The sequence below is a fragment of the Rattus norvegicus genome, chromosome 17, assembly GCF_036323735.1.
Source record: "Rattus norvegicus strain BN/NHsdMcwi chromosome 17, GRCr8, whole genome shotgun sequence".
Taxonomy (NCBI): Eukaryota; Metazoa; Chordata; class Mammalia; order Rodentia; family Muridae; genus Rattus; species Rattus norvegicus.
In genome coordinates this window covers 52,623,319-52,650,724 of record NC_086035.1, presented here as the reverse complement: position 1 = coordinate 52,650,724, position 27,406 = coordinate 52,623,319, and the positions used below count along the sequence as shown (strand labels likewise).

General features: G+C 37.0%; 1 protein-coding gene across 13 annotated transcripts in view; it reads right to left on the bottom strand.

Moving 5' to 3' along the window:
* Sugct (succinylCoA:glutarate-CoA transferase) overlaps nt 1–27,406 on the bottom strand; it is an 857,841-nt gene that overhangs the window by 279,128 nt on the left and 551,307 nt on the right. The gene's annotated exons all lie outside the window — the stretch shown is intronic.

Genomic DNA, 27,406 nt, shown 5'->3' with positions numbered 1-27,406 from the left:
CAAATCTTGGTGACTTAAAACAAGAAAGGTTCTCTTTCATGAAAATATTAGTAATGGACTCTGCTTCCTTTCACCATTCAAGAACCAAGGGAAATGGAGAAGCCAGCATCTCAGGAATTTACCAGTTGTCACGCCAAAGAGAATGAGAGCAGTCTTGGGTCAAACAGCACAGCCTGGAGGTGACAGAAACTCACTGTTCCCAGGAGTTTGTCCAAATCTAGTCACATAGTCCCATTCCACAGTAAGAAAGCTGAGAAGTAGAATCCCTTCATGTTGCCAGTAGTCAAGAGCTGGAAATATTTGGTAAACAGTACTGATGACTGCCACATGAGCCTGATTGTACCCTAAACTTAAAAAGACCATCACACTTGCTACAGTCAGTTGAATTGGATGGTACTTAAACATGTTTCTCTGTTTTTTTGATTCAAATGAATAAAAAAAAACCTGTTTACAGATGTTGTAAGAGTCTGTATGGAGTATCGCAGAGGGGGATCTTCCCTGAACCTGAATCTAGACAACCATGCCATTATTATAGCCCTAGATCTTTTAAGGAGATACAGACCAGTTTCTTTTTCTAATGAAGTATATTGGGGAAAATATTCTAGAATTATGAATCAGAGGGTTTTTCTTGTTTGCTTGTTTTTCTTTTCTTTTGTTTTCCTTTTTTCTCTTTTTTTCTTTTTCTTAGTTAAGCATTTTCATTGAAGAATGCAGTATGAGGGAAAATTAGTTTAAAAAGTTAGGAATTATGATATCTAGGTTAATGATCAACCTGCCTACCTGTTATGTAACTCTGAGGAGTCCTAATAAGAGAGTTAACTGCTTCTAAATAGAAAATATATTAATAAAAATATGGGATGACATGATACAAAAATTCCCCAAACTTCATTAATCCAGTAAGTACCCTGTTATATGCAATGTAAAGGGGGTTAATGTTAAGTTGAGCAGAAGGAAATGTAGGAAACATGAAAAGTAGAGAAACTAACAACTCTATATTAGACAAAGAGGACTCCTAACCACCCCTGCATCTGGAATGACCATTGTATAGGTAAATACATGCACAAACATTAGCATAGGCCATTCAAATCTGTCACTTATGACTCATTGATATGGAGTTGAAGAGTCATATTTGCTTCGATAGCTTGCATGATCTTAGAATTGGCTTCCTAGCTATACAACTTAAAATATTTGGTATACATTCAAATAATCAAAGTGTTCAGATAACAAAACTTAGATTTCAACATCAATATATAGCCCTGGCAATGTTTTCTATATGTTCAGACTGAGAATGATCTCTTTGGTACTTTTAATTTCAGGAAAACCACTGATATCCACATACATGGTATATCCCCAGTTCTTCCTTTGAGCTATTTTTATTGGAATCAATGAATAAACTTTTAAAATACAAAGGGCATTTTTAAAGATACAAAGGAAATGTGCAAGAAGCTATGATGAGGAGAAGAAATTGTATTTTTAACAAGAACAATAAAGTAAGTCACATAGTTCATAAGTCCTCCCAGAAGAGACATCTGCGTGGTTCTCTGCTTTGAAAAGAAACTTATCTTATAAACATGTCAGCCATGTTCTGAATAAAAAGAAGGTTTCACACTACATGGGAATGTGATTATTTGTTCTCCAAGATGTCCAGATTTCAGTGCTATTTAGGCTAACCGGACAAAACGTTTTCCTTCAGCTGTAGAGGGAACAAAGTTCCACACAGCTGCTCTTCATGATCGTAATTGCTTAAGCTACTAAATTCAAAATTAGACTCTCAGACACGAGTATGGAATCTAAATCTTATCCTCCCATGGGCATAATCTATTACACTGTAATCTTTGTTACCACAAACCATCTCCATATTCTTATCATATTAGATCTTTAATGAGCTGTGATACCTATGCAATTTTAAAGAGATAATAGGGGCTTAGCTCTGACTAGTTCTTAACCTTACACTAAAAATGAAGTACATTCTCTTTTTGTGGCAAAATTAAAAAGAGGAAACAGAAAGGAGGAGGGTAGATTCAGTAGCCCTGGAAACTAGATGCCAACAGAGAATTGGTGAAAGTTTCTTTTTCCATGCTTCTCTCCAAGAACAATGTGAGGGCTTTCATTCCATTCCAGTGTTGTCAGATCTATCAACTTCAGTTTATCCTCTAAACACTCCTGACTTTGTATGAAGACTTTTGCAAAGTTCTACTCCACTCTTAGTTCTGCTCATGGTGGTAATGGGTCGGAACTGCACAGTACACCACAGCACAGTATAAACACAATCCATGTCTTCACAGCTCAGCAGATAGAAATGGACAAATAGAAAGAATGTGGCCTTTAGTGTCACACAGATCCATCACTTAGCACCATTATGACTAAGACCAAATAGTGTTAGATTTTTTGAGAATCTCATTGTACTCAACTATAGCCTAAACAACAACAGCAGTAACTAGAAGCTCCTGCTATACTAATTAGTATAATCATGTTTTATAATTATGGAAAAGGTGACCTGATAAAGCTGATAGTATATTGAAGTTTTACATGACATTTTATTTTAAAAATCATGTTGACTTAAATATCTCACCCTTGAAGACTGTTACCATTTCAGATTGGAGTTTCAAGTTTTCATATGAACTACTCAGACAGGTCATTCCTTGAGGCAGCAACCCAGCTTAGTGTCTTTTGCCAATGTTCATTTTCTGTGAGTCAATAAAATGTCTATCCACTGGCCTAAAACCCACACCTAAAGCTAACTATACTTTGGCCATCCCTATCTCTTATACTTGTTTGCTAGAAACTGAATTAGTCAGAGTTCTCTGGAGTAGCATAATTTATTATTCTAATAAATCATATGTATATATATATGATATATGCATGTATATATACATATGATTTATTAGAACCACTTACTGGCTGTGGTCCAACTAATTCAACAGGGGCAGGCTATGAATAGAAAGTCCAAACACCCAAAAGTTGTTCACTCCACAAATCTAGATATCTCACATGATCTGTGGTAGATGATAGAATCCCAAAGAAATACATTCTAATGCCAGTGAAGGAATGGACTCATTAACAAGGCAAGAGCAAGCCAGCAAAGAGCAAAAGCTCCTTTCATCTATGTCCTTATATAGGCTTCCAACAGAAGGCATAACCTGGATTCAAAGTGTGTTTTCTAACTCAAGATCAAAGATCTATGTCTTTCTACCTCAAAGATCAGGACTAGAATCAGATTCATCCACTTTAAACCAAGAAAAAATATCTCACAGGTATGTCTTCCATTTCTGGACCTTAGTTTATTTCAGATGCAGTCAAGTTGACAACCAAGAACAGCCTCCACTGTTATATAGACATGAAAAATAGCAATGAGATGAAGAGTTTCTCTACCTACCTTTATTATAAGGAATAAAAATATGCAAAAACATAAGCTTGGGATAGCAGAGAAGAGAATAGCTAATCCAAGAGCAAAAAGAAATAGACTGTGATGTTATCACCAGCTTTCTCCAGTCTGTACTCCCAGGCTATTTCTGCCTCAGTAGAACTGGATTCTTAACAATCCATTGGCCATCTGTCTTCTTCGTTGGACACATCATTAAAAGTCATTGTCTCTTTGTCCTACCAGCCACTCAGCCTAGCCAAGGACTATGGTTACCTCAGAGACCCTTATCTAGATTGATCTTATTTATGACATGAATTCCAAGCAGGATATTCCCTTAGCTGTTTATGGAGTCTATTGACATAAATGTGTCTAAATGTTAAAAATAAATGTGTGCAACAGATACTTGCACTTTATGTACTGTTCCAAAGATCTAGACATGAAAAACGGCCATGAGCTAAATAGTTTCTCTACCCACCTTTATTATAGGAAATAAAAATATGATACATTATTAACACCCTACTTTTTTGGAGAACAAATCAAAGTATCAGTCAAAACCGCATTCAAAACATGGCCTGACTTCTCAACAGAATCCAAACACAGAATCTAAACATAAGTTGGAAATCCCTTGATATTTTTCTAAGTTTATTATACATTTTTCTCAAATATCACCAGATCCACTTGATATATATATATATCTGTGTCAGCAATCTTTCCTTTCATAGTTCAGAGAGGTATCTTTTTCCTTACTAAGTTATTTCTTTTAGCCATCTGCTGCTTATTTCCTGTCTATGCAACTCTCCCTTGCTCTTTCTCCTCCTCTCTCTCCCGCTCCTGACTCTGCCTCTGCCTCTTCTGTTTCTGGTCAAAGAGTCAGACTTCCACCCAAGAAGATGTATTTACCATTGCTTCCAGATCGCTAAAGACTGCTCATTCTCCAAATCTAGAAACAGCAACTACCATTATTTTGCCTGAAATTTTACCACTAAGAAATATGGGAGATGGAGAAAATTCATCCCTGTCCTAAGGATCATCAGTAATTGTCACCTAACTAATAACTGTGAATATTAGCAATTCATAAAAGTGAAAATAGCCATTAAAATCAATTCCACTTGTATTTAGTAACATTAAATGCATACAGTATTTATATAGTTTGACATTAAAGTAAATATGGATCAATAATACTTAAATAAAAAGAGGCCATGATTTCAATATGTATGGGCCACACGTGGAGCAGACTCTGAATGGATGTTCCTTCTGCCTATGTTCTAAACTTTGCCTCCCTATCCCCTCCTAAGGGTATTCTTGTTCCCCTTTTAAAGAAGGAGTGAAGCAGTCACATTTTGATCATCCTTCTTGAGTTTCATGTGTTCTCTGCATCTAGGGTAATTCAAGCATTTGGGCTAAAGCCACTTATCAATGAGTGCATACCATGTGGGTTTTTCTGTGATTGGGTTAGCTCACTCAGGATGATATTTTCCAGTTCCATCCATTTGCCTATGAATTTCATAAAATCATTGTTTTTGATAGCTGAGTAGTATTCCATTGTGTAGATGACCACATTCTCTGTATTCATTCCTCTGTTGAAGGGCATCTGTGTTCTTTCCAGCTTCTGGCTATTATAAATAAGGCTGCTATGAACATAGTGGAGCATGTGTCTTTATTATATTTTTGGGTATCTTTTGAGTATATGCCCAGGAGAGGTATAGCTGGGTCCTCAGGTAGAGCAATGTTCAATTTTCTGAGGAACCTCCAGACTGATTTCCAGAATGGTTGTACCAGTCTGCAATCCCACCAACAATGGAGGAGGTTTCTCTTTCTCCACATCCTTGCCAGCATCATCTGTCACCAGAGTTTTTGATCTTAGCCATTCTCACTAGTGTGAGGTGGGATCTCAGGGTTGTTTTGATTTGCATTTCCCTTATGACTAAAGATGTTGAACATTTTTTTAGGTGCTTCTCAGTCATTCGATATTGCTCAGCTGTGAATTCTTTGTTTAGCTCTGAATTCCATTTTTAATAGGGTTATTTGACTCCCTGCAGTCTAACTTTGTAGGTTCTTTGTATATTTTGGATATAAGCCCTCTATCAGTTGTAGGATTGGTAAAGATCTTTTCCCAATCTGTTGGTTGCCATTTTGTCCTAACAACAGCGTCTTTTTCCTTACAGAAGCTTTGTAGCTTCATGAGATCCCATTTGTCGATTCGTGATCTTAGAGCATAAGCCATTGGTGTTTTGTTCAGGAAATTTTCTCCAGTGCCCATGTGTTTGAGATTCTTCCCCACTTTTTCTTCTATTAGTTTGAGTGTATCTGGTTTGATGTGAAGGTCCTTGATCCACTTGGACTTAAGCTTTGTACAGGGTGATAAGAATGGATCGATCTGCATTCTTCTACACGCTGATCTCCAGTTGAACCAGTACCATTTGCTAAAAATGCTATCTTTTTTCCATTGGATGGTTTTGGTTCCTTTGTCAAAAATCAAGTGACCATAGGTGTGTGGGTTCATTTCTGTGTCTTCAATTCCATTCCACTGGTCTATCTGCATGTCTCTATACCAAAACCATACAGTTTTTGTCACTATTGCTCTGTAATACTGTTTGAGTTCAGGGATAGTGATTCCCCCAGAAGTCCTTTTATTGTTGAGGAAAGTTTTAGCTATCCTGGATTTTTTGTTATTACAGATGAATTTGAAAATTGTTCTGTCTAACTCTATGAAGAATTGAGTTGGAATTTTGATGGGGATTGCATTGAATTTATAGATTGCTTTTGGTAAAATGGCCATTTTTACTATATTAATCCTGCCAACCCATGAGCATGGGAGATCTTTCCATCTTCTGAGATCTTCTTCAATTTCTTTCTTCAGAGGCTTGAAGTTCTTGTCATACAGATCATTCACTTGCTTGGTTAAAGTCACACCAAGGTATTTTATAATATTTGGGACTATTATGAAGGGTGTCGTTTCCCTAATTTCTTTCTCGGCTTGTTTCTCTTTTGTGTAGAGGAAGGCTACTGATTTATTTGAATTAATTTTATACCCAGCCACTTTGCTGAAGGTATTTATCAGGTTTAGTAAGAACTAAACATTTTTGAGGGGGAAAAAAGCTCTTGACTCAACCACATGTAGATATGTCACTTCTGTCATCTGCAGGATGTGATATACCAAGTTCCAAGTCAGAACAAGAGAAACATGGCAATAATCTGACAAATTCTTAACTTTGGACTTGGGTAGACTCAAGAATTTTAAAAGAACAAACGTGTCCTTCATACTTTACTATGTCTTAGGCAACCCATTATAGAAACACAGAGATCACTAAGATAATCTCTGAAATTACACAAATGCATATTTATATTTAAATAACGATTTAATAATGAATACAATAATATTACATTAATTATTGGTTTTCCATTCAGAAAAAACAATTTCAGGAAATAGATAGATGGGGCAGTCTGTTAAATAAGTGCTGTGCAAACATGAGAAAATGAGTTTGGATCCTCAGCACCAATGTAAGTTGGGCTCTCTCTCTCTCTCTCTTTCTCTCTCTCTCTCTCTCTCTCTTTCTCTCTCTCTCTCTCTCTCTCTCTGTGTGTGTGTGTGTGTGTGTGTGTGTGTGTGTGTGTGTGTGTGTGTGTATGAGTGTATGTGGTATGTTCCTTCTGAAACTTCCCCATGACATGAGAGATGATAACTTTCCTCTTGCCCTGCCACTAGGAGCCAAATTCTATCCTCCAAAACAAACAAAACCATTAAGGAGGCAGGAAAGACTCCTTTTGAGTTGTTCAGCAAGAGAGCCTAAGAACTCCCCAAATAATATAGGCTATTGCCCTTGGTTAACCAACTCCATAAATCGAAGGTAAGAAAACACTAATGTACTTTAGACATAGGACTTGGAGAAACTGAGCTGTAACTGACCTGCAAGTTTTCATCCTGGAGACTAGATTTCAGGGCTTTCAAGCTGCCAAGGAAGAATTGCAATCAATAATCATAGTCAAGCTATCTTAACTATGAACCACAAAGGCTAGCTCTGTGAAATATCCCTAAAGTTCCAACGGTAGCACTTATATAATGCTGTAACTAACAGATGTCTTATTGAATTTAAGGTTCACTCAATAATAAGGAATTCATGCATAGTACTGTATACCTAGCCCACTACCCACGGTTAGTAAGCAATGGATCTTCTCAATTCCACCGTCCTAAACCAATATAATTCACAGCGATCTCCTAGATATCCATCCTTTATTCAGACAAAGTAGAACTCACCGCTCACTAAATAAGCTTTTCTTTGAAGTAGATGGAGACTATTATAAAAATACAAACCTGACAAAGTACAGTGAACAACTGATTATGTGATGCCTATTCCCAATTGATACATCTACAATGCAACCTCTACACCTGGCTTAAAAAGCATCTGAGAGGAATGAAGTATTGTAAGAGCAACAGAACCGGGAAGTCTCCTACAAGATTGTATCGATCTGACATGATAGGGAAGCTATAACCATAAAATATCAATAATGTGGCTGCATAAATAAGACCTGAACAGTCACAATACCAGTAGTTCACATTCTAGCATGGATAGGGGAAATTTCATGGAGCCATAAAGACAAGTAACATCCATTGTAAAATTGTGTGTGTGTGTGTGTGTGTGTGTGTTTCGTTTATATGGATAAATATGTGTATATATGTGACAATAATTAAAGAAATTATGGTCATATATTTGAGAAGAATAAGGGTGTTTAGACTTTGGAGGGAGGAGAGGAAGAAAAGAAGGATGCAATTATAATTTTATAATAGTTGGATATGGTGATATACATCTTATTTCTGGGAAAGGGACATGGGTAAGGACCTAAAGGTTGTTGAAGCTGACTGGTCAGCTTAAAATGGTAAAGTAGAGGAGAGATTGAGAAAGACAGCCAATGTCATCTTCTGAGTTCCACACATATGCTGATACATGCACATGTATGTACATTACATTCATATTCAAAACAACACACACACACACAAAGTTAAATCAGATTTTTAAAATTACATCCTAAAAAGACAATTTATATATTTAATCGCACAAACCAATACTATTTTCTAGCCAGCAAAGAGATCAGATTCCATTTTTCTCTGTAATGCCAGATCCTGAGAATATAGAGAATGACAAGCAGATGACTAAAAGATAAAATCAGAGGAAGAAAAGACACTTGTTCAATGACACACCTTTTAAAGTGTTTTCACATTTATCACATCAAATTACATTTTAATAAATGCACCTCATTTAAGCATACAAGTTTTTCCAATTTTCCTATTCACTTACAAGATTTATTCCAAGATTAAATAAAGTTATTGGTGTATTATTACATATGATATTAATAAATCTTGAACTTGAGAAATATTTGAAGCTGAGAACCAAGTAAAATGCTTAAACCATAATCTTTGATTAATCTTGTTTACAATTACTATTTAAATAAATAGCTTCAATCATGAAACTCTAATCTTTACAACTGTGACTGCTAACATCTATTAATTTGCTTAAAAACAACAGACTAGGCCAGTTAACCCAGTTAACTGTTTAAGGTCCCGTCTATCTAAAAATTGTATCAACCACGGCTGTATGAACATATAGTGAAGTGGGTAACAGTGAGACCAGACAAAACTAGATGACTGAGTCTATATAACAAAGATTCTTGGCAATAAAAAGAAGCCAAAATGTGCTAAAAGGACAGCCACTGTAGAAAATGAAAAGTCCTTTATATATTGAGGAATCTTAAAGCCACTTTCAAAGATTGTATTGTCTCATATGGGAGCTCTTTTTCACTTAAGCAAAAGGAAAAATGGAATAAGTCATGTAATATATTATCATTCAGATTTAAAGTATCTCCTCCCCACCCACATGGACCCTGTTTGTCATGCCAATGGAAAACAAACACCAAGGTGAATAAACTTTTAATGTGTTAACTCTGCAAAAACTCCCTCTGTAAAATATCCTTCTCTATGACCAAAGTCCATCATCCTCCATGAAGACCTCCCTTACTCATCGTCCATATTTATAGATACATTTTAATCTTCCATTCAATTCAATCCAGAAGTTACTACCCACAAAAGTTTTTTCAAATGTTATCTATGTTTAAACAAAATTAAAACAAAAGTCCCCAGTCACATAAGACACATCTCAAGTGCTCAATAACCATGTGGTTAGTGGCTAACATGTTAGACAACAAAGAGTAAGCATTTCAGTCATAATCAACATAGAAATTTCAGTCAGGCAACACATCGTGCCATGTAACATGTGCACACATTCCATTTAGAAACTGATTAAATGATAAGGTCTACATTTAGCTTTTCTCTTCTCACAGTTTTATGGTCTATATGAAATGGTTAGCAGACTTTGCCTGAGCATCTATCCTGGAGATGGCATCTGCAGAGGACAAAGTGTGAGTGATGATATTGTTTTCTCTAGCAAATCCCTGGCTACCTGGAAAATTAATATGACAGAAATTGGAAAAATAAATTTTTACTCTGGTTTAGCTGTTAAAATGGAGATCATTGAAAGTTTGGAATATATGAACAGGAGTATTGTAACCATGCAGCTAAACAGGCAGAGACTGACCTCATGGTGATCTCAGTCTTCTGGAGCATCTCTACATGCTATTAAGAAACCAAGAGCTGGGCAGTGGTGATGTACACCTTTAATCCCAGCACTTGGGTGGCAGATCTCTGACTTCCACACAGAGAAATGCTGTCTTGAGAAAACAACAGCAACAACAAACAAACAGATAAGGAAACCAAAAACCAAAATGATCAAGAATAGGATTTTATATAACTTGAGATAGACAGTAATCTGCTAAAGATTAGAAAACCTGATAATTAAACTAAATTCACACTGTCAAGGGTAGATATAAAGCAAATACAGACATAGAGGTTTGGTCAAACTAAGCCAAGCTGGGGGAAATGAAGAAATAGTGACCAAAGTGATATTGGGATAAACGGGTTCAAAGAGGAAGGCAGTATCCAGAGGTTAGGACAAAGAGCCAGAAACATCTCAACACCAGAGAGATTGAAGGACAAGAGATTGTTCACCCATACAGGAGGCCAGAATAGGGAAGGAAGCCAGTGTGGGGACACTGCTTTGGCTAACTTTTATCCTTGATATTTCCACATACAGTGATTTATCTTCCTCGTTGAATGCTTAAATGACATGTGGAAGTCATATAAATCTTTTGGATAGGTTGTGGTCAATTGGGTAATGCAAGATAGCAGAAGTATTGATATTAATATTTTTCAATCAAGCATAAACGCAAAATCTGCAAAAAGCATTCAAATATAGGGTAAAAAAGCAACATCCTTATGTTTATTGGCTTTCTGCCTGACACTTCCTGCCCTTATGGTGTCCTTTCATTTTTCCATTTCCTGGCTTGGGCTTCTTTTTAGCTTGAGTGACCTGCTCCAGAAGCTACTTACAAAGACTTGGTTTCCATTGCTTATTCCTGTATTCGACCCTGTGTACTTAGCCAACAATTCAAGAATCACAAAACTGCTCTTCCCAGATTTGTCTGAATATAATAACATTATCAAGGAGAAAGTAAACATTTTAAAGTCCAAACCTCAGAGAAGTGAAATCTGTTGTTAGCAGAAAAGTCAAGACAATATCAACACAACTTGAGTACAGTCATATCTGAATGTACCTTATAAAGCTAATACTATAAATTTCAACCATGAATCAACCCAAATTGTATTCCACAGTGCTAGCACTCTATGCCCTTATGCACTGCCTAAAACAATAGAGTTCCTAAAATCTTTAGACATTCAAGGATAATTGTACTTAATCCGATTTAGTGCTAGCATTTAGATCTGTGGTATCGTCTAAAGTTCTATGTGCTAGAGGCTTAGTTCTTACCTTCGCATTGTTGGGAATCCTTAAGAGGGGGAATATTGGAAGAAGGTAAGTGAGTGGAACCATACTCTTGAGAAAGATATTGAGACCTCTATTTCTTTCCCTAATTCTCACTAACAAGATATAAACAGCTTTGTTCCACCATGTACTCATTACTATTATCATATTTGTTCTTCTGGAAGAATCAAAACATGGACCAGTCAAGTCACTAAAACATTGAGCTAACATATATCTTCATCACATAATGAATGTCAATATGTCAATATTTTTCATAGCAACGTACAACTGACTAACACAATGAGTAATCAGAAGAAAGCTCATTAAGAATTCCTCATGTTTGTTTCTCCGACTTTGGGTACTTACTGGGTGAAGCTACTTTAATCACAGAAGTTGAGGGTCTGGTAACTCAGTTTACATTTTACAAAGGAGATGGTAAGGAACATTGGAGGATGACCTGAGTGGAAGACCATCAAGGCTGTTTTAAATGTAAAAGGATTAAGTCATGAAATTGTAATTGGCAACGCACTTACCAGAGAAGACTCTGGCTTTGTAATTTTCCTCCTGAGAATTAGCAGAATGCCAGTATGTTTTGGGAGGCTTGGATGTTTATATTTACCTCAGAAACAGTTCAGTATTGAATCAAAATGATTTACCACCATGGGAAGTCCCAGTGCTATACAGGAAGTACAGGAGTAAAACCAAGATCTGTATTCCCATCCAAATACTCAGAGACCTCACTTTAATCTCCTAATTTACTTACCATCAGTCTATTCATCTGTAAAATGGAAACATTCATTTTTTTTTAGCTATTTTGGTAGTGTCTTGTGACATCAAAGAATAGTGATTGAAAAATGTTTTGAAGTCTGTATATTCCTATGCATATGGGAACTATTATCTTGCCGTTTCCCCTGAAACACTGGTCCTTGGAGTTCACTTAGCCCAAAGTTTTCCAAGTGACTTCCGAAAGAACATTTTTGAGCTATTCAAATGAAGATGTAGACAAAATATGAGTATTTTTTTCTGATCCAAGGAACTTGCTTCCTTTCACAGATTTCACTCTTTATGTCATTAACTAAATTTAAATCATGCCTAAAGACTTACTTGTTTGGCAGCACAGTTTCATATCCTGTTTGGTTTAATTTTTCAAATTCTTTTGAAAAGCAGTCCAAGATGTTGCCTCTCTTGACTGCACATACAAAGACACACCCACATCAATGGGAAGAAAAATGATTCAGACTTTTGTTAAGGAGGTAAAACATGTCAACTAAAAACATTTCCTCCAACCACATTGTTTTTTGCCACACCATAGGGCCATGTCTTGGATCCTAGACCTTCTTGGAGTAACTTGAGAAGCTAATGAGATCTTATAGAATGCAAGGCTACCAACTGAGAGAGATGTTAAGGATGTGGTTCAAAACAGACACAGTACTTTCCATGAAGCCAGTATCTTGGCAAGAGAAAATTCCCTAGTGTTTCAACATTATCAAGAGCCTAACCATCAGATCCTGCACTGTGTTATATAAACACAATAGCTTCATTGTTAGCAGCTGCTCACTGGTAAGCATTGCCCAACTGACCAGGTGCACAGCAGAACAGGGTTCTGTCTTTATTCAAAGATGAAAGACAGGTGGGCTAAGGATTCAATCTAGTGTGGAAATGTATTGATTTCAAGCCACCACAATTATTATAACCATAAATTAATTGATCAAGTAATTAGAAATTAAAGCATGCTACAGCTATATAGACCTTTAATTTGTTACTTCTAACCTTTGATCTTATAGAAGAACTGACTTTAAACTCAGTAATTGGATGTATAAGAATAATAAGTGCCACACTGTAACTAAATATCATCAGATAATTCCATAGAAGTGTTTATAAATTACTAATTGCAAGAACAGTTTACTTTCAATGACCACATTAAGATAACTGAACAGGTTTCAAGATATTCACTACAATATACAAGAATATCCACTATATAAATGAAGGAAAGACTAATTTAAATGGGATAGAAATGCTTCTAGAGTTAACATTTAAAGAAAAAGTAGTCATGTAGTTGAGGAAAAATTCTTTCACTAAAATAATATTAAAGCTCAGATTTTAAATTCCCATGATGGTGTTTCAAAGGATATTGAAGGATTTATTTATTTGGTCTCAGACCTTTAAAGGTATATTTAGAATAGTATAAAGGTCTTGACATCAAAATCTTGGTTACAAAAATTGGAAAACTACTGCCTTAAAAGAAGATTATCCTTCTGGCCTGTGCCTTCTGCAGGGGCAGATCACTAGCTTGTTTGCTCCTCTGAAGTTACCACAATTGGAAGGCCTCCCAGGAGTTCTGTTCCACATAGGTCAATAGACAAGAGCCTACCATGGCTGCCCTTCAAGAGTCCTGACCCATGGCTAAGTCAGCCAGGGATCCCTATGGCTGAATTAGGGGAAAGCTGGAGGAAGCTGAGAAGCAGGTCCTATAGGAAGACCAGCAGTTTCAACTAACCTGAACCGGGGAGATCTCTCAGACACTGTGCCGCCAACAAGGCAGCATACACTAGCTAATATGAGGCCCCTGACACATATATAGCAGAGGACTGCCAGGTCTGGCCTCAGTGAGAGAAGAAGCACCTAACCTTTGAGAGACTTGAGGCCCCAGGGAGTGAGGAGATTTGGTGGGGTCGGGGAGGGGGGTGAGGACATCCTCCTGGAGACAGGGGGAAGGAGGTGTGGGATGAGGAACAGTCAGAGGGCTGAATTGAGTGGGAAAAATTCTTGACTATAATAAAGGGTTTAAAAAAAAAGATTATCATGCCCAAGTTCAGGTTCGTGTTTACAGTATTTTTTATTGACAAAAACTCTGCTTAATGGCAAAATATTGACTAGTGTTCATTATGATAATGAAATACAATCTCAAGATGACTCTAGTGAAAAGCTTGTGCCCATTCAAAAGCAGCTACAACTGTCCTTTACTTGATCATCTCTTCCATAATGCCAGTGTTTAAATTTATTTTAAATTTTTTTCTTAATACTTTCCAATTTTGCTTCACAATGAAATAGTGGAGTTCTGGAATTGCTAAGACATGTGAAGCCAACATGATTTGCCAAGTTGTCTTCAGTCTGGAAAGAAGCTATAGATCCCATCAGTGGAAAGCACGCGTCATAAGCCTGAAGGTGCCCCAGTAAAGGCAGTAAACGTGTGTGCTCATACAACGTTATGGTTCTACTGTTTTATAGGAATAAATTGGGATACTGTTTTGTACTTATTTATTATTTCTGATAGCAACACCAACCCTGACTTCCCTCACCTGTCATTATGGAGGTCATGTTCATTTACCTGAGTACTGGAGATTATCACAAACTCTTGAAGAGATAGGATACCTTACTGTTCAACACTTTCGGTAAAAATTATAAAGAAAGGAGACTACAGTTTTGGTTGTTTTATTTCCCTAGACACATTAATCATGAGGTTGGACATTTGCTCCTATTCACAATGGTCTCTAGTTTTTCATTTCATAAACCAATTTTTATTAATACAGGGGTGATTTGAGCTCTTTGAAATTCCAAGCATGTTCCATCCATGTTCTAAATACCCTTTGAAATATGTAACATGTATAGCACATATACATTCAAAATTATATTCATATGCATTTTAAATAATGGAAAACCATGTCTTACTTACATTTCTATTCCTTTCCCTGATGCAAATGACAGGTCTGGCAGAATCTCTAAACCAGGTCCAGCTTGAATTACATCTTGTAGAAATTATTTAAAAAGTACTAGCCTGTGGGTCTTCCTCTATCTTATTTCCTGAGAAAACAGCATTTTACCTGATATATATCATCAAAAAGATAGTGCTAAATATGTATGATAAAACAAAAATAGTCCTTTTTAAAACTTCCCACATGATTTTCCTATAAAAAAAAACAAAAACCAATCTTTATATCTTTCACAAGAATACAATAAAACCTTGAATACTGTCCCTCTTTAGTTTTAAAAACAAAATAAGAGAATTACGGGTATATATTTTCTGGGTACTGTGAAGTGTAAGGTACTGTTCTTTGACTGGTAAACTTACTCTAGACCTAAAAAATCTCCTAGTCAGAGCATCTTTGCTCAAAAACATTCTCCTCACAACAGTCCTTCCATCCACCATTTCCAATCATATTTCACTGAATCTAATACTTATTTTTATTTTTTTCTCTAACTGATCTATTTATTAGCAAGAGCAGGGAATTGGAGTCACATACACTACCACCATGTTGGAATTAATCAAAGTGTCTTTATTTGCTGATTATATGATTCTATACATAGAACCCTAAAGAGTCCACCAGAAATTTCTTAAAGATGATAAACACATTTAGAAAAGTAGCAGTACTAACACACAAAAATCAGTAACTCCCTATGTACCAATAAAAACACATACTAAGAAAGAAATAGGAGAAACAATTCCACTCACAATAGCTTAAAATATCTTGGAGTTAATATAACCTAAGAAGTGGAAATAAAAATTGTCTATGGCACTATAGAATGAAATAAAAGAAGGTACCAAAAGCTTGAGAGACCTCTCTATCTCACGGACTAGTTGTACTGGTATTGTGAAAAATGGCCTCCTACTGAGCGTAATCCATAGATTCACTGCCCCCCTCCATCACAATTCCCAGATTTTATTTGGAAAACTTGTACCTGAACCTATATCATAAAGTGTCCTTCCTCCCTCTACTTTCTTTTTTTAATATTTATTTATTTATTTATTTATTTATTTATTTATTTATTTATATGAGTACACTGTTGCCATCTTCAGACACACCAGAAGAGGGCACCAGATCCCTGTTGCAGATGGTTGTGAGCCACCATGTGGTTGCTGGGATTTGAACTCAGAACCTCTGTTAGAGCAGTCAGTGCTCTTAACCACTGAGCCATCTGTCCAGCCCCTGTCTCTACTTTCTTATAGGAGCTTCAGAGTTTCATGTCCAACCTGTAGGCAACCTAACCAAAAGAAGAAAGCAGACTTAACATAATAAAATTGGAAATAAAAAGGGAGAAATTACAAGACATCAAAGAAATTCATTGAATCAAGAGGAAATATGTTAACATTTTATATTCCACTAAACTGGAAAAGTTAAAAGAAATGGCTAATTTCTAGATACACATGATCTGCCAATAAAAAACCAAGATGAGGTTAATTTACAAGACCAGTAACAATCAATAAGATAGAAACAACAAAAGTCTCCCAACTAAGAAAGACCGAAGAAACTGAAGGGATGGCAGCCCCATAGGAAGACTTACAATCTCAACTAACCTGGACCCCTGGAAGCTTCCAGAGACTGAGCCAAAAACCAAAAAGCATACGTGGGCTGGCCTGAGGGTCTGGGCACCTATGTAGCAGAGGCCTTCCTTGTCTGGCCTCAGTTGGAGAAGATATACTGAACCCTTTAGAGATTTGATGCCTTGGCGTTGGGAGATACCCTGGCGTAGGGCATCCACTCATAGGTGAAGGGGAGAGGGCTGGGGGAAGATCTGTGTGATGGGGGTCTGGGAGAAGGGCAAAATTTTGGATGTAAATAAATAAAATAATTAATTAACACAAGTAAAAAACCCTTGTTGCTAAAATAAATAAATAATCATTTAGTTAAAAAAATACCCTCTCCCACTTAAAAAGATTCCAGATCTAGATGGATTCAGTATAGAATAATACTAACCCTTCACAGAGGAAGTAACACCAATATGCCTCAAATTATTGCAAAAATATAAATGAAATATCTCTTGTAAATTCTATTTACAAAACCCATATTAGCATGCTACCAAAACCAGACCAACTGAGCAAAAACAAGAATCATAGGCCGTGCCGAAATGAACACAGGTGTAAAACTACTAGCAAATCAAATACAAGACCACATTAAAATGATCATCCACCATGATCAAGTCAACTTCATTCCAGAGATGCACTGATGCTTAAACATATGTAACTCAGTAAGTGTAATCAGCACAGAAATAGTCAAAGAAAGCAAGCCATTATTATCTTATTATAAGCAGAAATGCCCTTTGATAAGACTGATAATAAAATCCTGAACAGTCTAGAGATACATGTAACAGACTTCAGCCCATTAAAAGTGATACACAAACCACAGCCAACCTTATGCAACGAAAGAGACTTAAATGCATTGCCACTAAAATGGGGAACAAGACGAATGCTCATCGTCTTCACTCCTGCTCAATACAGTGCCTCAACTCTTATCTAGAGTAGTAATATAAGAAATGAAGAAACAAATAAGACTCTTCGTTTTACACTTTAAAGATTAATTCTTATAAAACTTTGGCTTTCATTGTGTTGTCTTCACACATATGTCATTTTACTTAGTGTTTTACCCTCCTAGTGTTCTTTCTCTCCCAAAATCTTCTTATTTGACAGTTAAAGACAGAGTTAGTAGCCACGGCTGCTAGGTTCAGTTTACATTCACTCTCTCGGATGCTGCCTTTTTATCTCCAGAAAGAAAGGTTACATCACATTCAACACTTGCAAACAAACATGGCTCTGTTACTGGAGTGATGTAAGCTTTCTCGGGTGTATTTTTTTACTTTATGTACAGAATGAGGCCATTCCTTTAGTATTTGCGAAAAAACTGATAAATGCCAATAAGCAATAATGAAACAAATAAACAACAAAAAAATTGTTGCAGCTCTGAAATATAGCCAGCTTTTATAAGAAGGGAAAGCCTCACACTTGACCTACCACTCTTTAGGGAAAGGTGACTCAATTGAAGAAGCCTAAGAGACTTTTTAACTTCTGATCCTCTTTTACCGTTCTATACATGGCTAGTCAATAAACAAACAAACGTTCTGGAATTAAACACAGGAGAAATTAATATAGTCTACCTATACCATTGACAGGAGGGAAGAAATTAGTTGAACTCTTCATCTGAATCAATTCAAATATGACATTACCTCTTTTCTATTTCCCATCTACTTGTGAATAGTTTTCTAAAAATGGTGACACATATTTAAAACAGTTATTTTATCAAATTATACATAGAAAAAAAGCCAGCCAAAACAAAGAGTTGAGGGAGGCCAAGCTCTGTTCTATGAAAAAATACACCAACTTATTGTTAGAATAATATAAATAAAATGATCAATGTAAAATGATATGGGGAATCTAGAACATTGCTTCAAAGGGTTGGATTTGGATCTCAGGTTCAGCCACTTAGCCTAGAAAAGATGAATCAATCCTCTTTCTACTGCTCAATATCCTTATCTCCATGTCTTCTATACACACTTAACTCCTCAGAGCTATGCTGGTAATTTAACCATCTATTTTAGCAACTCACTTACTCATCTGCAGTGGTTCATGCGAAATACATCGTGTATGTGAAGGTAGAAAGTCAAATCACAGATGAGGTATTAAGTTATTGGACAATATGCCCCACTTCACAGTAGCAGACATATTTACACATAAAATTAGAATTAAAACCCAATGTGATTTTGTCATTTAGCATTCTATCTATAAAGAATTATATCAATTGCATTGCAGAATTAATAAATAATAAATAATTATGTTTACAAATAAAGTGTACAATACATTATAAAATTGTTTGTTAATATAAAATAAATTTACAAAGGACTCTTGAAGCCAGTATACACAGGTTTGATTCACATGGAGACCCGCTGACCTCTGAATCCTTGTCTATAAATGGTGTCTGGTCATACAGAAGTATGAGAAGGGGAACAATGTTTACAACAGATTAAAAAATGTGTGTGGTCATGTAACAGACTTTTGAAATAGTGAATTTCATAAATATATTTTTAAAAGGAAACACTATAGGTAAATAAAGTTAGTATATTTATTCTAATAGTTTTAGCTAGGAAAATGGGATAAGTCAGACTGGGAAAATGGTTCAGTGAGTTTGTTATTCAAGCAGGAGGAGCTTAAAGTCTATCTCTAGCACCCACATTTAAAAAAGGTGTGATAGCACTGCTACTTCAGTGCTGGGGGAGTAGAGACAGCTGGATCCTGGGCTCACTGGAGAGCCAGTGTAGCCAACCTGTGATCATGAAGTTCAGTAATTGACCCTTTACCAATACATAAGATAAAGACCAATAACATAAGATAAAGACAAATTGAGGAGAACAGCCCAATGTGAACCTTGGGCTTGCTTCCACGGGTGCTCCCATGGGCAACTGCGTCGACACACAGACACACCCAGATGCACAGATTCACACAGACATATAGACAGACAGACACACAGACACACACACAGAGACACACAGACACACACACAGACACACACACACAGACACACACACACACACACACACACACCAAAACAAAAAAGAAAATGGGGGGTTCTCCAATCGTAGTCTCCAAAGAAAAGGGCATGGGAGTTTTAAAAGCCTGGCTTTAGGACAGTGGGATTAAACGCTACATTGGACATTCTGGGTAAATCTCACCTTCTAGACATCTCATCTCCCAAAACTACAAGTTGCTTCAGGAGACTTTAAGAAATCCGGCATCTGAAACCAAGCTGAATCTTTTTACATATTTATTAATGAATAGGAAGTATTTATTGTTTATTTAAAATGATCAGTTTTAAAAACTCACATTGCCACACAAAATACTTTTAACATATGAATACTTTTGACGTGTGTGTGTGTGTGTGTGTGTGTGTGTGTGTGTGTGTGAAGTTGACTGGAGAGAATGTTTATTATTACTTAGGGAAAAACAGAGTGGATTAGAGCACACCTGGACCTGGTAACTAAGGATGAGGAGGAAAGGGGAAAGAAAAGGAGTTTGAAATGTCTGCAGAGCTCATTAGTGCCCTGTTACCAAATGAGTCATGGACGTCATTGGCTGTGATTCAAACAGTTGTTCTGTTCTGAGTACCATGGTGGCAATCTAGAGATCCACAGCTGGACTCCGGAAAGTCCCGTCAGATTCTTTTGTAATAAAAATAACAAATTTGCTACGTTGTCTGTTTGACACTGGCCTATCTCAAAATGAATCTTATCAAAACCAGGGGCCCATAAGAGCTGCTTTCTGCAGTAGAGTAAAAAATGGCATTTATTTTTATGGTACTCTGGTATTAGCAAATGCTGGGTGAGTAGTTTTGAGAAGCTCCAACTAGAGCCTAAAATAGTGAAAATCTAAATTCAGACAACTTCAGACATTTCTGTTTCTAACCTCTCTCCTGTGACTGAGTTTCTCAGACCACTTTCCAACCATGTGGACACTGGCTTTAGCATGCATCATCATCTACCATATCCAATGTCATTTCTTGTTCTGCAGAACTTAGGTGCCAGTGTGGATGCTACCAGTAACACCGCTTGATTCCTCTGCTCTTCCTCAGATGCAGTCTGAATTTGTTCTTTATCATGGCACCACGAAAATCTAAACCCAGTAGGGAGCTGAAACATTATCAATTTTAGCTTCCATTCATAAGGAAAGTCAATACTTTAAAGACCACAGTAATAGGAATTGGTTAAAATAAAGATTTTCTTCCAAAAGTATTACCCATGCTTTCTCCACCCTTAGTCTTTAAAGACTAAAAACTATGCTGCCAAGTATGGGTGGGCACGTTTTAAATCAGCAGGTAATGCAATGTCTTCCTTAGACCCTTCAAAATGTTTGTCTTGCAACTGTCCCTATCACCTTTATGGGGCTCCATCCAATTCATTATCTTTCCTTCTCTTGACTTCCAGAGTTATGTGACTGCTGGGAATGAAACCCAGACATGTACTGCCAGCGTCCCCAAATACTTCCAGGAGTGAATAGTATCTCTTTCCAACACACACTATAAGCGCTGGTGAATAGTTTCCTATTCCATTAGGGAAAGAAAAGTAATATTTTCCTTGCTGACAGACCAATCATCTCTTCCCTGCAAAACTTTTTTAAGTGATTTTGCATGCTAAAATTTGCATGTGAGGTGTATACATTTTCAGTCACGTTCCTCCTGGAGAGGTAGTCTAATACACCTTCCAGTGCATGTTGACCACATCCTGGCCAAGACTGTGCACTGGTAACGCTAACCAGGTCTGGACTACAGGAAGCAAGGTGCCACACGGGACAGCCGTCAGCACTCTCTCAACACCAGGCTTCAATTCGGCCCTTCCCAGCAATTAGCAAGGAGCTAGGTTTGGAATGGAACAGATGCCTTGTTATCCCAGAAGCAAAGGAGAGAAATCCCTCAGTTGCTACTTGACCACGATGTGAAGCCAATCCACAGCTATGAGACCGATGCTTCCTAGCCCTGTCCTCCTCAGACCTGTGATGGACATCAGCTTATTTAGCCTTCCACAATCCCAGACAATTTTAGAATACTGCATATTCACACTTTATTTTCTGAGGACAGAAGAGTGACTGACTGATAACTCTAGATGCATTTACCTATAATATGCAAGTCAGATTCCAGCTAAGGGATTTTATCGTTATATCCCTTTATTCACAAGCATGTTACAGTATCGATGGTTGAAAATTGTGTGGCAAACGCTGCCTTTGATGTGAAGAAGGAGGCAACAGCTTCCCCTCACATACCTATTCATATACAAACATATATTTACGTATACAGAAAGTTTAGAATCTAGAATTTAGATTAGTAAAATAATTACAAGCAATTACCACATTGAAAAATCATTTGACAGAGGGAACAAAACAATATTTTTCACTTGAATTTATATATTTTCATAATGTGTTCTATAGTTATATAACAGAATAGATAATTTGTCATTAAGATAATTTATGCAATGATTCTCAATAACATTTTATTTTGCTTTTGTACCATCTATATTAGTGGACTAGGAGTCCTATTAACTCCTTGGCTTTTATACCACTGGCGATCAAACCCAGAAACTCAAGTATGCCTGACTTGTATTCTACCACTGAGCGAAATTTCCAACCCTTGAGCTAGTGTTATTAAAGAAACAATAGTTAACACTTGCACATAATTAAGATATGTCTACCTCAGGTATTCAGAGCATAATACATTTAATAATTATTTTAAGGGTTTATTTTAGAGAGAGAGAGAGAGAGAGAGAGAGAGAGAGAGAGAGAGTGTGTATGTGCACTTGTGTGTGAGTACCCAGGAAAACCAGAAGAAGTAACTGAAGTTGCAGGTGGCTCTTAGTCACCCTGTATGGATGCTGGGAACCTAACTCAGGTCCTCTGATGGAGGAATAAGTGATTATTTTTAAAGATCTTAAAAAAGGCAAAAAAAATCCAAAATATTTTAAAAATCAGATTATTCCATGTACTGGTTGGTTTTACATCGATTTGACACACGCTAGTGCCATCAGAGAGGAGGACGCCTCAGTTGAGAAGATACCTCCAGAAGTTCCTGCTGTAGCTCATTCTCTGAATTACAAATCCATAGGGGAAGGTCCAGCCCATGGTTGGCGGTCCCAGCCCTGGGCTGGTGGTCCTGTGTGCCATAAGAAAACAGTCTGAACAAACCAGTAGGCAGAACCTCACCATGGTGTCTGCCTCAGCTACTGCCTCCAGGTCCCTACCTGTCGAGTTCCTGTCTTTCTGGAGTGATGAATAGCATATGAAAGTGTAGTCTGAATAAAACCTTTCCTCCGCAACTTGCTTTTTGGTGGTCGTGGTGTTTCATTGCTGCAATAGAAACCCTAAGACAGTCCATGGGAAAAAATGTTTGTTTCATATTTTTCTCACTATTATTTACACAGGAAAAAACTGTAGCACATAAAATATGGAAAAAACTGTTGTCCATAAAATCGTGCATTTATAAAAGTACATTGCCATCTCCAGAGCAGAGTCTATGATCTCACAGCTTCTTCATTCTCACCATACTCATAATTCCAATGAGTTAGAAGAAATTTAAATATAAAAAAACCTGAATAGAAAATATTAATAGTAAATAAAGGATCTGAAGGAAAAACTCTTAAGCAATATCCTAAGGTAAATTCATCACACAGTTCTCAAAATGACAGCAGTTTGTGACATTGGACTTAAACATAAGACTGCTACAAACACAAGAAATCCCTCTCAGCTGCAACTCAGTCATTCTGGGTGTCTCATTACTTTCTGCTCCCCCCACTAACCTCTCACCACAACTGTTCAGTTCTGCAAAGCTCTTCGAGTATTTCAGCACCCCAAAACATTTTCTCCTCATCTGAAACCCCTTTCTTCTACTCTTCATACCTAAGACTGTTTTATTCAGCAATTTATTCTTTATGGGCACTCAGCAAATACTTGTGGAATACACAGATGAAAATCTGTGTATCTATCATGTTAACTATGTGATCCTAAGGAAAATAGTTAACTTTATGTCCTCTAAGGAAAAAAAATGCTATAATATGTGTAGTATGTCCACCAAGTATTTGAAGCAAGTCAAGAATTAAAAGCAGAAGCAAGCTCAAATTCGTATTTTCTAGAATGCAATAAAAAATCTAAGTAAGCTACTACTATACTTTATTTCTTTTCTGAATCCACTTTTTACCTGCTTCAAAAGCAAGGTTATATGACAAGGTAACTATGCAATCTTCGTTTTTAAGACTGTAAGCTATATATCAGCTAGTGGAGAAAATACACCCTACAGTTTTAATACATAATTACAAATTTCATTCTGCTATTAAATATTGAAAATTAATAGTTAACATTTAAGTCAAAATTAGAGGTTATGTAAGATTAAAGCTTTTTCATGCAATATGATTGCAGTTAAAATACATAGCAGGACAAAAGGACTAGAGGGCCTGACAGTTTCATGTAAGTCTGAAAGATCAATAAATCAATTCAAGTTTCCTGTTTGGTGTCGTGTCCATGTTTCAGATAACTAGGATTTATTTCAGAAGAAACTGAACTGCACATTTCCATCATCTCAGTGATTTCTCAGTCCAAGTTGCTCACTTCACACGTCTAAATGCTTCCTCTATGCCCCAGCTGTGCCAATTCAACCTGGAGTGGGAAACATTGAGTTCTGACAACCTTAGAAGCTACCATGATTGCATGATGGAAATAAAACTGACAGTTCTGTCAGGGATGTGAGAAGCAGAACCAGATCCGTCTTGTTCCTGTGGAGACGTGCTAGCTGTACACAGCTGAAGATAATAAGACCAAGTTTGCTGGGTAGGCTGTACAAATATAGTCCAAACACACAGAGAGGAGAGAGGTTCGGACATATCCTGTGTTACTAACCCATTTAGTGGTGAGTCCTTGTCTTACCAAAGGCTTGCGGATCCCATGGAGAAGATTCCCCACTGAGAAGATTTCCCTTACAAACTGCCCTGCACTTAACACTTAGGTTGAATCTCTTTACAGCTAAAATCACTGTACCACAGTCTCTTCTCCCTAGTTTGGTATTTTAGGTAATGGGCTTAAGATGATTGCCACTATTAAGTCTTATGATGAGGGTCTTACTGACCCAAGTTCCCATTGATCATGTAAACTAAGTGCATGATCATTTTTAAATTAAATTGCCTGTAATCTTCACAGTAGGTTTTATTGTTTATGGTTTAGTGATTAAAAAAAAATTCAGTGGGGAAAATTAGGTTGCCCATAGTCACACAGCTAGTGAATAGCAAACCCAGCATTCAGACATTTCTTTTTCTTCTCCCCACCACCTCTCTCTCCTTTCTCTCCTCTCTTTCTTCTCTCTCCTATTCTTTTTTCTTTCTCAGTCCCCGTCTTTCCCTCTTACTTGCTATCTGTTGCTGATAGACTCTCTTCTACATACTTGATAGTTTCTGAGAAACTATTCAGTGTTGTCTGTAAAGGAAGGCATTTAAGGTGGCATGGTGATGTCTGCATTTAATTCCAGCACTCAGGAGACAGAGGCAGGCAGATCTATGGAACTTTGAGGCTAATCGCAGAGTGAGTTCTAGCCCTGACAAACAACAATAATAGCAAAAGAGGAAGATATGTTCTTCTCATAAAATATAAATCACTTAAAATCTGCACAAACCTGCCAGAAACATGTCTCGAACCTATAAAGCTGAGTGCAAGCTGGCTTTCCCAAGAGCTGTAAAACTGTACAGTGCCATTTTTTCAGCCAGATTCCTGGACAAGGGATATAGTATGCTCCTTATCCGAGCATGTGACGCTGTAATACCGCTGGCCACTTGCCAGCCCTCTGTGACTCTAGCTGGTGTGTTCTAATGGAGCTACTTCAGGTAGCTGAGGAAGAAATCTTCCATAAGGTAGGTCTTCTACCTATCACTGAAAATGACTTTTATTTTCAATACATGTGGTTAAATAAATTCCTTCAAATAAGAAAGGAATCATTTCACAGGCAGAGTTTGGCTGAGGAAATAGCTCCATAGGTTACATACCTACTTCATAAGATGAGGACCGCTGTCCCCCATGATGGTGCACATCCATTGCTAACCGCCACACTGGCAAGGTACAGATGGAACGATTCCTGGGATTCACTGACCAGCCGCAGCATGTTCTATCTAATTGGTTAGCTCCTGAATAAACCCTATCTCAGAGGAGGCAAGAGTGGTTTGTTTGTGAAAGACCCTCAAGGCTGTCCTCTATCACCCACATGTGTGAACACACAGGTGTACCCCCTTACTGTACGCATATACCTATGAGGATAAATTAATGGATTTCTAGTCTGAGATTTTGCATTGCTTTTGTCCTGTGTTGTGTGATGTGTGTGTGTTTGTGTGTGTGTGTGTGTGTGTGTGTGTGTGTCTGTGTCTGTGTCTGTGAGAAAGGGATGGATAAATTAGTATTCATTTGAATTTAAAATTATAGAGTATAATATAACATTTAAAAAACTCCATCTGACTAACTTTCCACTGGATAATGTGCTTGTTTGTCCATTATATACAGATCTTGATGGTACAATAAAAGAAATTCAGAATTGATAATCTTGCCTCTCATATTTTTCTAGTCAGATAGAAGATCATCACTTTGTGAAGTGGAGATACTGAAATTACACTATATATATGTATATATATATGTATATATATATATATATATATATATAGTAATCTACATGAAGACCTTTAATAAATGACAAGGTCCAACTGTCTTCACTGTTGGTCTATATCTTGTCTAACTTTGAATGTGACTTTTTATAATAAAAGAATCCATCTAACTTCCTGGAGCTTCAAACAATTATGCTGTTGGTTAACTGAAAATGATTGTTTTGGTGTTTTAAACTTGAACATCTCAGCACACCCACCCCCCATGCTGTGTCTGTTGTAATTCTGCTTTGGAGAAATTCCCTTGCTGTGCTCCCAACACATAAGATGGGACATGACCCCTGCACTGTTAGAACACTGGCAGACCTGGAAGAGCATGAGGAACATCCTGGAAAACAAAGGAGACTTACACTGAATTTATTCCGCATAAGGCACTCCCTTGTTAATACTCACTTTAAAGCCAGTTAAAACCAAAGATGTGACTGGAGGAAGTCACATGTCCATATTTAGAAGTCCAGAGTACAAGAAGAAACTGCTATTCATGTTGCATTCATATTTGTAGTAACTTTTCAGATAGTATCTGGGTATACAGTGATTGTCATGTGGTTAGGAAATGAGTAGTAATGAGCAGTATTGAATCATTTCATCATCTAAGAGAAAATGTCAAGAACAAAGTCTTATGATTATCCCCAACAAACGAAATAGTGCAGACCACAAATGGCTTGCCATTCTAATCCATTTCAAGTATAAACCAGCACATACTTGCATGCACACATAGACCTCACAGACCCTATAGACAGCCACTGAAAGAGTTAATTTAGGACTTGGAGCACTGGCACTTTAGGCTCTGCTTCAAAAGCTCGTAAATGGCAGAAAAATCAATACACTTTTTATCAGACCTTAGTGTTTATAGAAGCAATACAAAACAGGATTTTGTTAAATGTATATATTACGCTAGATCAAACTAAGTTAAAACATCTGTGTCCAAGTTAATCTCAGACACAGCATGGAGATTATTTGAGTTGTGTGTTTCCTTTTGTGGCCATTTTAGATGTGGCTTTCAGAGGGGTGGGTGGGGAATCATTGTCTTAAACGTTTTAGTTGTCTGCAGCAGTGCCAACAGTTGAACATACAGCAATGCTTTTAAGTCACCCAGATGAACAACCAAAAGGAAAGAAAACCCCTTTAGTAATTCCAAAATAGTGTTGTACAGGCAATCTGTAGAAAAACACATTATAGGCATATAAATATAGACATGCACATCTAAGATTGCTATAGGCTATCCATGACATAAAAATTTCAA